This window comes from Lutra lutra, chromosome 2 (genome assembly GCF_902655055.1).
Source record: "Lutra lutra chromosome 2, mLutLut1.2, whole genome shotgun sequence".
NCBI classification, from domain to species: Eukaryota; Metazoa; Chordata; class Mammalia; order Carnivora; family Mustelidae; genus Lutra; species Lutra lutra.
This window is the reverse complement of record NC_062279.1, coordinates 41,074,815-41,089,603: the sequence shown is the minus strand read 5'-3', so window position 1 is coordinate 41,089,603 and position 14,789 is coordinate 41,074,815. Positions and strand designations below refer to the sequence as shown.

At 37.0% G+C, this 14,789-nt stretch overlaps 2 protein-coding genes across 2 annotated transcripts in view; one reads left to right on the top strand and one right to left on the bottom strand.

Moving 5' to 3' along the window:
* Nucleotides 1-14,789, bottom strand: part of PSD3 (pleckstrin and Sec7 domain containing 3) — a 735,018-nt gene that overhangs the window by 569,350 nt on the left and 150,879 nt on the right.
* LOC125092828 (multiple coagulation factor deficiency protein 2 homolog) overlaps nucleotides 9,367-14,789 on the top strand; it is a 30,114-nt gene continuing 24,691 nt past the window's right edge. The window contains exon 1 of the mRNA XM_047717272.1: nucleotides 9,367-9,425. The gene's annotated coding sequence lies outside the window, so the exon portion shown is untranslated. The remainder of the gene's footprint in view (nucleotides 9,426-14,789) is intronic.

Sequence of the window (14,789 nt, the reverse complement as noted above, 5' to 3'; positions counted from 1 at the left end):
TAGGCACTCAATAAATATTTTCTAAATGGATTAATGAATGAATTTGCAAGCATTTTCTCCTTCTCTATTATTTTGCTGCTGGAATGGGGAAATTGGCTTGGGGGCAGTTGAAAGTCTTGAAACAAAAATCCCCCATCAGAATAATTGCTCCTTTCAGTGAACACCTGGAGAACTATTTGTCATTGTGTCATGCTGACTATATTATAATAGGGGAATAGTATGTTACAATCTACCCCTACTCAGCTGAAGGCAGGAGCCACATTTTATTCTTTATTATATTCACTGCATCTAGCATGGTGCAGGCACTCAAAATAAAAAAAAAAAGCCCCCACAAAAAGCTAACTGAATATGACAGACTACACAGGATGCTAGAAAAAGATGGCAGGATACAGAAATAATATCTTTTAGCTTAGATGTAAAGAAATTCAGAGCACAGGTTGATAAATTAACTCCAGGAAGGAATATGAAAATCTCTTCCTTCTACACTACAACAAAGGAAGAGAGAACAGATGTAGAAATAAAATTAGGTAAAGGTGCTTTGGGATGGAGCACTTGTGCCAGGTAGGTGTCCACAGTTTGCATTGTTTCCGCTTTCTCATGGCGAGGTCCTCAGGTAGGAGTAAGGGTAGGTGGAAGAAAAGATGGAGTCTTGAAGAGAGTAAATGTGGTCTGGAAAAATTACTACAGTAATAAAGCCAGGAAGTTAGCAAAACAAAACAAAACAAAAAAACCCCCCAGAAAGTTATAAAAGCAAGTATCAGGAGCTGAGAATTGGTTTGCTATAAATATATGTATGGATTTCTTGGAATTCCTCTAACTGTGCTTCAATATCTAAATTCAGAGCTTGAAGAATGGTGTGGAAGATCTGCATTAATACAGCTAATCAGGGAGTCCAAGGTGGGGAAGGAGTCCGGGGATATCAAGAGAGGACAAATTGCCCATGCAAAGTGGGAGGATTTTAGTCACTAGAAATCTTGGTGATGGCTAAAGTTCAGACTTGAGGCTACAAGATGGCGAGTGGGTCCATTGGATGCACCAGGACTTGGAAATCAGACCAACTGGGGAGGACAGTTGTTTAGGTACAGACCTGAGTGTAAGTAGGGAGCTCCAGTGACCATGTTTCTACCTACCACTCCCTCCCCACTTGAAAGTTGCCTATAACACCTGTACCCAGTCTCTCCCACCTTCTCGCTAGTAGTCTTTCTGTACTGCCTCAGAAGCATCACCCAAAAGCGAGAGGGAAAATGTCTCCCCTTGGCAGACTAGTAGTTAAGATACTAGCCAGGGGAATGTAGGACATTTGTAGAAGGAAAGTATGGGAAGAGGATAGAGGCAATGAGTAGTTAAAGAGGGTACCAAAAACAGTTCAAATGTAATAACAAAAATAGATAATGCTATGGTGAACACTCACCTGCTTACATCCAGCTTTATCCAATCTAAACATTATGCTTCAGAGTGTTCTCAGAGAGATTATGTTTTATAGACACACACAAGGACCTATGTGTATCCCTTCCCGATCCATTTCTCTGTTGCTTTGTTTTTGGAGATAACAACCTCTGTTCTAAATTCTGTGTTCACCATGCTCATGCATGTTTTTAACGTTTAATATATATTTGTATCCATGAAGAGTATACAGTATTTTTTTTCTGGGATTCTAAAACTTATTTAAATGTAACCCTGGTCTGCCAGGAATCATTCTGCAATTTTCTTTTTTTTTTTTCATGCAATATTGTGTCTTTGAGATTTGTTCATGTTGATAGTTGTAGCTCAAATATTTTCAGTTTATCTGCTTTAAGTATTCTCTGAATAAATATATTATAATTTATTTTTCCAATGATGGACATTTATTTCCTTTTATTTATATATTTTTTTGCTTTTGTACAATGTGGTAAAACATTTTGTATATGGTTTCTTATTTATATGTAAAAGATTTTCCTTTTTTTTTTTTAAGATTTTATTTATTTATTTTTGTGAAAGAGAAAGCAAGCGCGAGTGGGGGGATGGACAGAGGGAGAAGCAGGCTCCCCACTGAGGAAGGAGCCCGATGCAGGACTCTGTCCCAGGACCCTGGGATCATGACCTGAGCCAAAGGCAGATGCTTAACCCACTGAGCCACCCAGGCACTCTGTATAAGATTTTTTTAAGAGTATAGACTTAAAAGTAGACTTTCTGGTTAGGAATATTTTAAATTTTACGATTAGTCTAATGAGAGAAGAATTGTGTCTATCTTGATCCCTGTAGTATCTTCTGTACCTAGAACAATGCCTGAAAGAGAAGGCACTAATGATTATTTGTTGAATAAGTGAATAATAAGTACAATTTTTATTTTTGTTTCTCTAAACCAGAAGAGGATTCCTTCAGCCTGTTTCTCTATGGTTCATTAAGTCTTTTCTGCTCTGACCCTCCCTCTTTGCTTTTGGATATGGCAGAGGTGTAGAGTACTCCCAGGCCAGGCCTATAAAAATCTCCGACATGAGATCATCCATGTGCTTTCCCCTTCTGCTGGCTTGTTGCCGTCAAGCACTTTGGAAGCCACATGTAAAATTTGTGGAGCCATGTGAGTGAACTACTTGATTGAAACAGCCTCCCACTTCTCCGAAACACACTTTTTGGATTTTATGTGAATTAAAAGCAAACTTCTATTGTGTTAAGCGTCTGAGATTTGGGGGTTTGTTAAAGCACCCAGTGTTACTCTAATATAGGGACAATAACTACCTTGTTTATGAGCATTTCCTTGGTGCCTGGCAGTTTGTGGCATATGGCAGAGACTGAATAATATTTGTTGAAAGATAGAAGAGCGAAAGGAAGTGAGGAAGGGAGGGAGGAAGGGAGCAAGGAAATTATGTTTCCAGAGCTCTATAATCATCTTGCATGGATCCAACTTCTTTGCCCCATATGTCTCTGTTTTCTCCCTCCCATCTCCCCTACTTCTCTTTATGCTGAAAAATGTAGCAAGGAATCTTCAGTTGGGAATTTGCCAAATGCAGTCCAGGGAATTAATATTTTTGGTGATCTTAGTTTTAATAATACATGTGAGCTAATTACATGAATCTGAAACTATTTTATAAAAATAAGATTTTTTTTCCTAAAAGGCGTACTCTTAAACAGGAATCACGCTAATAAAATTTCCCATTAATAGCATCTAACAATGCCAACAATTTTTAATTCTGGCTTATCTGCAATTCTAGACGAGGGACTTTTGAACTGAGTCATTTAGAAAATAAGAATACTATAGATATGGGGCACCTGGGTGGCTCAGTGGGTTAAAGCCTCTGCCTTCAGCTCAGGTCATGATCCCAGGGTCCTGGGATCGAGCCCCGCATTGGGCTCTCTGCTCCGCAGGGAGCCTGCTTCCTCCTCCTCTCTCTCCCTCTCTCTGCCTGCCTCTCTGCCTACTTGTGATCTCTGTCTGTCAAATAAATCAATAAAATCTTTAAAAAAAAAAAGAATGCTATAGATAGATAGATAGATAGATAGATAGATAGATAGATAGATAGATATTATAGGTTATATGATACATATAATGCCAACAGAAAGAAAATTTGTGGTAGAAGTTTGTCTACCCTGTTTCCACCTTCCTGGGCACATGCTAGACCACATGTTGATCCCCTTTGCAGGCAGAGACATAGTGTCACTAGCCTTATTTAATGTGAGTTAAAGAGATATATATTACTTCTGGACTGTGACAACAAAAAGCCTTTGCATACCTTCTTGAGCTCTATTCTCTTATTTGATTTTGCATGAGCAAGAAATAAACCTTTGTTGTGTTAATCCACTGAGACTCAGGGGTTGCTATGTTGCCAAGGAAGAGGTTAGCCTAGTCTAATGTAATAGCTGAAGGTTACTGATGAGGCAGTTCATACATAACTAATGACACGTCTACTTCCTAGATGATTTGTAGACTTCTTCAATGATCTATATCATTAGTTCTGGGGTAAAAGGACTATTTCAATCTTCAAGATAGCAAGAAAAGGCAAAGGGCTCAAAGGGTAAGTATATAATTGATGCTAAAGATAAAGTGTGTTGACAAAACAAAATTACACAATTAGGTCCTGCCTGCTGAAGTCGACACCCCATTCTGTGACCTGTGACCTGTGACCAGAGAGATTTAATCTTCTCAGTGGTTCCTTTCCTGTATTCAGATTACCTTAAACGTGACTGGAAAGTCTTTCTACCAAACAAAGGTAGATACAGAATTCAATACAATTCAACTTCAGTCTCCATGCTGTGTGCTGATGTATATGGCAAGAGAACACATTACTTCCCAAAATTATTTGCTCTCATACTAAAAATGCTGCTATGTGCCTTATTAAGATATGGTCTACTGAAAGATAATTCTATTATTTCAAAAGTATTTGCTTCTTGGTCTGAATTTTCTTTTCCTCCTTAATGTTAAATACTGGGCCCTTTGTTGTGCTTCTTTGAGTTTTAGTCTCATCTAATTGTGATCATTTATAGCAACTTTCTCATCGATGATTTTCTTCCCTTTCATCTTTTTTAAGTACGAACAGAACAAGAGATCTTATTTCAGTGCAAAATCTAACACTTAGAAGGCACAAAAGAAATCTGTTGTGGCCTCTGGGCAGTTTGTTATATTGCAGCTTTACAAATAAAGAAAGAAATTTGACTCTCTTATACCCTAATTAATCAGGCTAGGCAGAATCTGGATGTTTGAATATTTATATTAAATCTAAAATGTGTCTTGGAACTGTTCCTCTTAGTTGAAGAGAAGTGAGTCAGATTTTTTATTCATCATACAACTACAAAGTAAAGAGAAGGCTCCTGATGGAACAATTGGATATACTCCATGCATGCAATCTAACTAGAACAGAAAAATGCTTAGACAAACCAAGATATGGCTTAGTGGAGACCATGTTAGCAAGGCAGTTGCTTCATTTTCAAATTTCAACAGACAGCAAACATTACATTCAGACTCCAAAATATATATGGTGTCTGTACAGACTTCCTCATCAGCTATTCTAAACCTCTTCTCTGGTTTTCTAGTTTTCATATTCTGAAACTAAGTGAACACTGGTATCTGTCTGGTGCAAATATACCTGAGTTTTCCTTGCTAACCCCTTCCTCATTTGCACCAAATCAAAATATACAAAGACAAAAATAAGATGAAACCGAAGGATAAACATATAATAAAGGGATTCACTGTGTAAAAATTTGTAAAAAAAAAATTGGGAAGAAGCTTCTTTTCCTCCCAAATTCCACCTTATCTCCTGGACTATTGACAATCACCTCAGTTTGCTGCTCTTCATTAAGAAAGGATAAGCCCTTGCATGGGACACCACATGTTGGGTCACAAATCAGACCTCAACAAATACAAAAAGATTACGATGATACCATGCATCTTTTCTGACTACAGTGCTATGAAACTAGAAGTCAACCACAAGAAAGAGTTTGGAAAGACCACAAATACATGGAGGTTAAACAACATGCTACTAAATAAAGAATGAGTCAATCAGGAAATAAAAGAAAAAATTTAAAAATACATGGAAACAAATGAAAATGAAAATACAATGGTCCAAAACCTTTGGGATACAGCAAAAGTGGTCCTAAGAGGGATGTATATAGTTGTACAGGTCTACCTCAAGAAGCAAGAAAAATCTCAAATAAACAACCTAGAGGAGCTAGAAAAGGAATAACAAACAAAACCTAAAAAGCCAGCAGAAGGAAAGAAATAATAAAGATTAGAGCTGATATAAAAACTAAAACAAAAAAAAGCCAACACCAATAGAATAGATAAATGGAACTGGGAACTGGTTCTTTGAAAAAATTAATAACATTGATAAATCTCTAGGCAGACTTACCAAAAAGAAAAGAGAAAGGGCACAAATTAGTAAAAATACAAATGAGAGAAGTGAAATAACAGCCAACACTACAGAAATACAAACAATAATAAAAGAATATTATGAAAAACTATATGCCAACAAATTGGACAACCTGGAAGAAATAGATAAATTCCTAGAAACATATAAACTACCAAAACTAAAATGGGAAGAAACAGAAAACTGAACAGGCTGATAACCAGCAAAAGAATTGAATCAGTAATCAAAAAATTCCCAACAAACAAAAGTCCAGACCCAGATGGCTTCACAGGAGATTCTAAAACATTTAAAAAACATTTAATGTTTTTTAACTGTTTTAAATTTAACATTTAAAAAAGAGTCCCAGGGTCCTGGGGTCGAGCCCCCCCCCCCCCAATTGGGCTCTCTGCTCAGCAGGGAGCCTGCTTCCTCCTCTCTCCCTGCCTGCCTCTCTGACTACTTGTAATCTCTGTCTGTCAAATAAATAAATAAATAAAATCTTTAAAAAAAAAATAAAGAAGAGTTAATACCTTTTCTTCTCAAACTATTCCAAAAAATAGAAAAGGAAGGAAAACTTCCAAATTCATTCTTTGAGGCCAGGATTACCCTGATACCAAAACTAGATAAAGACGCCACTGAAAAAGAGAACTACAGGCCAATATCCCTGGTGAACATAGGTGCCAAAATCCTCAATAAAATACCAGCAAACCAATTCTAACAATACATTAAAGGAATTATTCCCCATGATCAAGTGGGATTTGTTCCTGGGTTGCAAGAGTATTCACAAATCAAACAACTTGATACACCATGTTAATAAAAAGAAAGGATAAGAACCATATGATCACTCCAATAGGTGCAGGAAAAGCACTTGACAAAGTGCAAGCATGCCTTCATGATAAAAATTCTCAACAAAGTAGGTTTAGAGGGAACATAACCCAACATAATAAAGGCCTTCTATGAAAAACCCACAGCTAATATCATGCTCAATGGGGGAAAACTAAGAGCTTTTCCTCTGTAGTCAGGAATAAAAGACAGAGATATCCACTCTCACCACTGTTATTTAACATAGTACAAGAAGTCCTAGCCATAACAATCAGACAACAAAAAGAAATAAAATCCCCAAAATTGTCAAGGAAGAAGTCAAACTTGCACTATTTGCAGATGACATGATGCTATATCTAGAAAACCAGAAAGACTCCAAAATAATTTTTTTTTTTTTGCTTAGAACTGATTCATGAATTCAGTAAAGTTGCAAGATACAAAATCAAGGAACAGAAATCTGTTGCATTTCTGTACCAATAATGAAACTGCAGAAAGAGAAATCAAGGAAACAATCCCATTTACATTTCCACCAAAAAACAATAAGATACCTAGAAATAAACCTAGCCAAAGAGGGGAAGACCTCTACTCTGAAAACTATAAAACACTGATGAAAGAAATTGAAGATGACATAAAGAAACAGAAAAACATTCCATGCTCATGGATCTAAAAAACAAATACTGTTAGAATGACTCTACTACCCAAAGAAATCTATGTACTCAATGCAATCCCTATCAAAAGACCATCAGCATTTTTCAGAGCTAGAACAAATAATCCTAAAATTTGTATGGAAACAGAAAAGACCCTGAGTAACCAAAAAAACCTTGAAAAAGCAAAGCAAAGCTGGAGACATCATAATTCAGGACTTCAAGTTATATTACAAAGCTATAGTGATCAAGATAGTATGGTACTGGCACAAAAATAGATACATAGATCAATGGAACAGAACAGAAAACCCAGAAATGATCACTCAACTATATAGGCAATTAATCTTCAACAAAGCAGTAAAGAATATCCAATGCGAAAAAGTCTCTTGGACAACTTGTGTTGGGAAAACTAGATGGCAACATGCAAAAGAATGAAACTGGACCACTGTCCTCTGCCACACACAAAAATAAACTCAAAATGGATCAAAGACCTAAATGTGAAACATGGAACCATTAAAATCCTAGAGGAGAACACAGGCAATAACCTCTTTGGCATGAATGTAGAAACTTTTTTCTAGGTATGTCTCCTGAGGCAAGGGGAACAGAAGCAAAAATAAACTACTGGGACTTCATGAAAATGAAAGTCTCCTGTACAACAGAGGAAACAATCAACAAAATTAAACGGCAACTGACAGAAAGAAAGAAGGTATTTGCAAATGGCATATCTGATAAAGGGTTAGTATACAAAATATATAAAGAATTTATAAAATTCATCACCCCCAAAAGGATAATCCAATTTAAAAAAGGTCAGAAGACAGGAATAGATATTTTCCAAAGGAGACAGAGGGCCAACAGGCACATGAAAAGATGCTCGGTTTCACTCATCATCAGGGAAATACAAATCAAAACCACAATGAGACCTTGCCTTACACTTGTCAGAATGGCTAAAATCAACAACATAATAAACAACAGGTATTGGCAAGGATGTGGAGAAAGGGGAACCCTCCTGAACTCTTGGTGGAAAACTATGGAAATTCCTCAAAAAGTTAAAAATAGAACTACCCTACGATTCAGCAATTGCACTACTAGGTATTTACCCAAGGTGTACAAAAATACTAATTCATAGGGGATACATGCACCCCAATGTTTATAGCAGCATTATCTACAACAGCCAAATTATGGAAACAGCCCAAATGTACATCAACTGATGAACAGATAAGGAAGAGTTGGTCTATACATACAATGAAATATACTACTCAGCCATAAAAAATGAAACCTCGTCATTTACAAAAACATGGATGGAGCTGGAGAGTATTATGCAAAGCAAAATAAGTTAGAAAAAGATAAATACCATGTGATTTCACTCATATGTGGCATTTAAAAAACAGAACAAAGGAATATAGGGAGCAAAAGAAAAAGGTGAACCAAGAAACGGACTCTTACAAATGATGGTTACCAGAGGGGAGGAGGATGGGAGATAGGTTAAAGGTGATGGGGATTAAGAAATGCACGTTATGCAGGGCGCCTGGGTGGCTCAGTGGGTTAAGCCTCTGCCTTCAGCTCAGGTCATGATCTCAGGGTCCTGGGATCAAGCCCCGCATCAGGCTCTCTGCTCAGCAGGGAGCCTGCTTCTCCCTCTCTCTCTGCCTGCCTCTCAGCCTACTTGTGATCTCTCTCTGTCAAATAAATAAATAAAAAAAATCTTTAAAAAAAAGAAATGCACGTTATGATGAGCACCAGGTGTTTTATGTAAGTGTTGAATCACTAAATTGTATACCTAAAACTCATATTACACTGTTTTAAGTAAATACTAAAAAGTAAAAAATAATTTTGAAAAAAAGAAAATAAAAGCTCTCAGACAAGGCTGTGATCTTTTATCTATCACCAAACCTATATGCCAGCCTGGCATTGCCCTCATTTCTCTTGCTGGCTTTTGACGAACTCTTTTTTTTTTTTTTAAGATTTTTTTTTTGTTGTTTATTTGACGGAGAGAGAGATCACAAGTAGGCAGAGAGGCAGGCAGAGAGAGAGGAAGGGAAGCAGGCTCCCTGCTGAGCAGATAGCCCGATGTGGGGCTCGATCCCAGGACTCCGGGATCATGACCTGAGCTGAAGGCAGCGGCTTTAACCCACTGAGCCACCCAGGCGCCCCTTGATGAACTCTTGATACTATTTCATCTCTCTGCTTCTCAAGAGTGTGTTACTTTGGTTCTCTCCTGGACTCTGCATCACAACACTTTTCTATATCACTCTCACTAGCAAGCAGTTATATTTAACTATCTCTTTACACAACCCTCCATCTACTTAATTTTTTTTCTCTACTTTGTAGCCAAATTTCCCAGTGGCATATGCGTACTGTTCTTCATTTACTCTTCAATTCACTGTAATTTGGCTTCATCCCATCTTTCTGCTGAAATTTCTCTTGTCAAGGTCTGCATGTTGCCTCATCTGAGCAATGTTAGACACAGTTAACCCTTCGAGCTTCCAAGACACCAAAAACTCTGCTGACCACTCTAGTTGCTCCTCTGTATTACTTTGCAAGATCCAGTACTGATATTCAATTGATTTGTACCACTTTGACTATACTTGTTGCTAAAATATTGAAATACTTCATGCCACTTGTAAATAGCTATAGTCCTGACCCACTTCTGCCCCAGGCTTTCTGCTCTCTTGGACCCTTTTTGGCACCCTGGTAAACATTTACTTAATGCAGCACAGGAGGGGACTTCCAAGACCCTCTTAAAACAGGGATGTCACTAGCATTTCTTCAGACTGGCCAGTGTCTGTGCCTGACCCTTGTGACCATTTGGGCTTCTCTGCTACCTCATCTCTAAATACTTAGAGGTCCAATGTTTTGTCCTGAACTTCTGGGCTTTTTCCTCTACATTCTTTCTATGAGTGACCTCACCTATATCTGTTGACTTAAATATCTCCAATATGCTGATGATTCCTAAACTTATCTTCAGCTCCACCTTCTCCCTAGATTTCAGCTGCTTCCCCAACCTTTCCTTTTGGATCAACTCAGAGACATCTCAAACTTTATACATCACAACTGAGTTCTTAAAATCTACCACCCCAACCCCACACACCAAATTATTTGTCTGGGGTCTTGCCCATAGCCCAAGTTGCTCAAGATTCTTCCTTCACTCTTAATCAACCCCTCCATTTCTTTTCCATCATCTGTCAATTCTACTTCAAAATAACATCTCATGTCTACTTTCATATCATTTCTCTCATGAACCACTGAATAGCCTCTAAACTTGTTCTCTGTTTCCATTCTTGCCTGTATCCAGACTGTGGTCAGAGTGATCTAAAAATATATATTGTAGTATCCCCTTTGCCCAAACTCTTCAATGACTTCCTATAGCATTTGGAATAAACCAAAATACATCAGTAATAAGTGAGTCAGCATGCTACTTCCTGTTTTCTCTCTGGGATCCTATCACATTGGTCTTCTTTCAATTCCTTAAATTTACCAAGCTTCTTTCCAACCTCAGGACTTTGCACCCCAACCTGAAATGCTCTTTCTTTCTGTTCTTTTGGTAAAGTTCTTCGCACCCTTTAGGTCTTAACATAAATATTTTTATTTCAGAGAGGTCTTTCCTAACTATTGAATGTAAAGTATGTTCTTCTACATCCTCCCATTATTTTCACCCACAGTTCTCTATTCTTTTTCTTTGTAGTACTTTCCTCAATTTGTAATTCTGTTTTCTGTTTGTTTGTTCCTTTGTTCGTTTGTTTGTTTTATTTGTGGTATTTCTTCTTCATTAGACCATAAGCTAGAAGAGGGTAAAAACCCTTCCTCTTTTATTCACAATTACATACCAAGAGCTTGATGCAACCATAAAAAAAAAAAACAAAATAATACAACAACAAAAACAAAAACAACTTTCTTTGGATTTCATGGCCAATCTTCCATCTAGCCATTCAGCCATATGCTTAATGGTGATACCATTCTATAGAAAAGAGCATCAGGTAACCACAATTGACAAAACAAAAGCCCTTTACTCCTGTGTTACAAAATCAGGAGGTACTTGATTTCACTGACAGAAGCCAATGAAAGCATATATTTAGAATACACCACCTTATTAAACACATTTATTTGTAATTTGATATTTTTCAGCTGCTGGTCAATGAAGGGTATAAAGGAAATACCCATTTTGTTAGCAGAAGTATAAGAAAGACAACACTTATGTCCCACCTAGTAGGGTGGACGTTCATATACAGCATCTCATTTTCCTTTTACAACAACCTCTAAAGCATGAGGTCTCAACAACATTGACCAGACATTGTTATCACCTGGGGATCTTTGAAATACTGATACATTTGTCCCACCTTAGAGATTCTGATGTATTTTGATAGATATATCTATTTTTCATATATTAGAAATTATGTAATTAGAACATCAAATCTTGACTTCAGAGATATTTACTTAAGGAAAAAAAAATCAAAAGTCAATATATAAGTGACTAAAGTTTCCTGAAAACAGTACTGTGCCTCTCATTTCTCACACTCATAAGTTGCTAGGAAAGAAAAATTAAAGTTGAGGGGGCCTGAAAGCCGACTGTAGAGGAGTCTGAAGGAAAGGAAATTTGGAGACTCCAGGCTAGTCTTGGAGGTAATCCCTGAAAGCCCAGACCACATTTTAATAGTCACTTCTCCTCAGAGGTTAGCGATATATAAAGGACACACTCTGTGCCCTCTCCTCTCTGGCATAAGGGAAGATAGATTCCAATACTCAGAAACTGCTCTGTCCTCTGTAGGACTCCTGTTGAGCTAGCCCCACAGGCAAAAGGGAATAATGGCAGAATAAGGAGATGTAAAACCTGCTCTCTTTCAGTTGGGAGTATACAGGTTAGAGATGACTACTAAGAGCGGGGAGCTGGTGTCAGGTAAGATACAATGTAGAAGTAGAAAGGTTTAGTGAGACTGCCTTTTGGAGATAGTCATTTTTATCATTTGGACTATGCATATTGTGTAATTTAAGTAGGCACAATTTGGGGACTTTAAGTTAATTTCCTTTACACTTGGAGAAAATATTTCTAAGGAGAAACAGGGTTGGACTATGTTGACACTTTGGAGATATGAGCAAATTAAAGAATGATGTCAGCCAACCAAGCTAAAACTATGGCTATGCTCTTTTGAAGAACTGTAAATGAATGTCCCATCCCTGACTTAAAGACTAACTCCCAAGAATGGCTGAGAACAACAGAAAGCCTGACAAAATATACAGAATTGTTACTGTGACTGTTGCTGTGTACACAACAGCAAGAATGGAAGTGACACTTCTAAAGCAATTTGGACAGGACTTTTCAAGAGAATTCAACTCAGCAGATATAATCTGTTATTAGTTTGAAAAATAAGACTCAGTGCTTTCCCAAACAGAGGGAGTAGCTTTAGTAGGGAATCCTAATTTTTTCAGCATTTAGAATGGAATGAGTTTTGGATTCTTGCTAAATTGTTCTTCAGAGAAAGAATGAGAAATTTTATATTTATCTAATAAGAAAACTCACGTTTGAAGTAAGTTTCAAGGAAAGTCATGGTTTATTTTTACAAATTGGTATCTATAGTAAAGAAAGAAAGAAAAATTTTTCAGTGGATTTTTTATTGCTTAATTTTCAGATCTGAATTTCATTGTATTTTACTTGCTTAACTTTTATACAGAAGTATAAAACTGATATTATATTTATCTTACATTTTCCCCACATTCCATAAAATTGCTTAAAATTTGTCTTTTTCTCTCCATTTGCACATACATTTGAAATATCAGAAATAGATCTAATGTTACAAAAAATGATTAATGTCTTTCTAATGGTGCATGATGATCATACCAAAAGCTTATATAACACTATGTTTGAGCAACAATCCTAAGTGTTACATATACATTACCTCATCTAAATCTCATAACAACTCTGTAAAGTAAAAATTATTATCTTCACTTTTCAGAAGAGAAAGCTGAAGCATAGAAAGAGTATAGATCTAGTAATACTTTATTCTAATTTTATGTAATGATGCCTTAATTAACAACACTTCTTCAAATCAAAATTGGCTGGGTTAAAAAAATTATGCTGTGCAAAACTTGTCAGAAGTTCTGTTTCTAGGTATGATGGCATAAGCACATGCTTCCCGTTCTCTCACTGAATGCAAGTATAAAACATAGACAGAAAGCATGGTTCAGATATTTGAAGACCCAAAAAAGGAAATATATACTAGCCGGCAGATCAAGGAAGAACCCTCTAATTCACAATAGCACTGAACCATTGGTGAGTTTACTATTTTACTTTCCCTCCTATGTGCTGTACCCTGACACGAAACTGAGGTAGGTGGAAATGCGGAAGTGCATATAGAGAGAGATCAGGAGAAGCACTCTAGTTCTGGCTTGAGAAGCAATGAAGGGATCTACTGAATTTCAGAGAGTGTGGGGGAAATCACCTCTTTATTTTTTTATTTTCTCCAATTTTGCAGCTCCCAGCCATCAGATTATCCTGTGGCAATGGTAGCAGCAGTGAAAGCAGTGGTAACAGCAAAGTTTGGGAGCCCAAATTCCCAAAAGTCAAAAGGAGAGAAATTTTTCTCTGTTCAGTGGAGTTGCAGGTCTCAGAAGTGGGATCAAATCCCATGGCTTTCCTTTTCTTTCATCTCTCTCATCCTCTCCCTCTCATATCTCCTCCTGTCACTTGGCCACAGATATGGTGCAGGAAATGGAAAGTTTGTGGCTAGGGGATCAAAAAGAGGGAACTAGTGACATGGGAAATACTAGGGAGATAGTGAAAAGGAGCATCTGGAGAAACTGACTACATAAAGTTGTTCATGAACTCCTAAGCTCAAGCCTATCATGTCCATGCATGGATTTGATCCTAATTAGCAAGTCAAAGACTTTGAGAATTGAGTTAATGTGTAAACTCCACCCAGGTCCCCCACTGACCACTGAGTGGGGCACCTATGAGATGAGTCTAAATAGTACCACAAAGGCTTTGAAAATTAAACTGGCATTGGAACCACAAAAGGAGGGTAGGAACTGTTGCCTGAGCTCAACCAGGTTGGTTATCTGCTAAAACAAAAATAATATTCTTCATTTGATTTAAGCAGTTCTCAGAACCTCATAAAGTAATATTCAAGTCCAGGATACAATCCAAAATTACTTGGTCTACAAAGAACCAGGAAGATTTTAACTTATGTGGGAAAAGATAATCAGCAGATACCAATAAGATGACTAAATACTGGGATATCTGACAAAAGACTTTAAACAGCTATTATAAAAGCTCTCAAATAAGTAATTGGAAACATTCTTGACAGAAATATTAGAATAGAAAGTATCAGAAAATATAAAGAAGAACAAAATGCAATTTTTAAAATAAAGTTAAATAAAAAGCCCAATGGATTGGCAAGGAATAAATAAAACTACCCTCACTTATGGACTACATGATTGTCTACATAGAAAATCCCAAGAAATCTACAACAAAACTTCTGGAACTAGTAAGTGAATTTAGAAAGGTCACAAAATACAA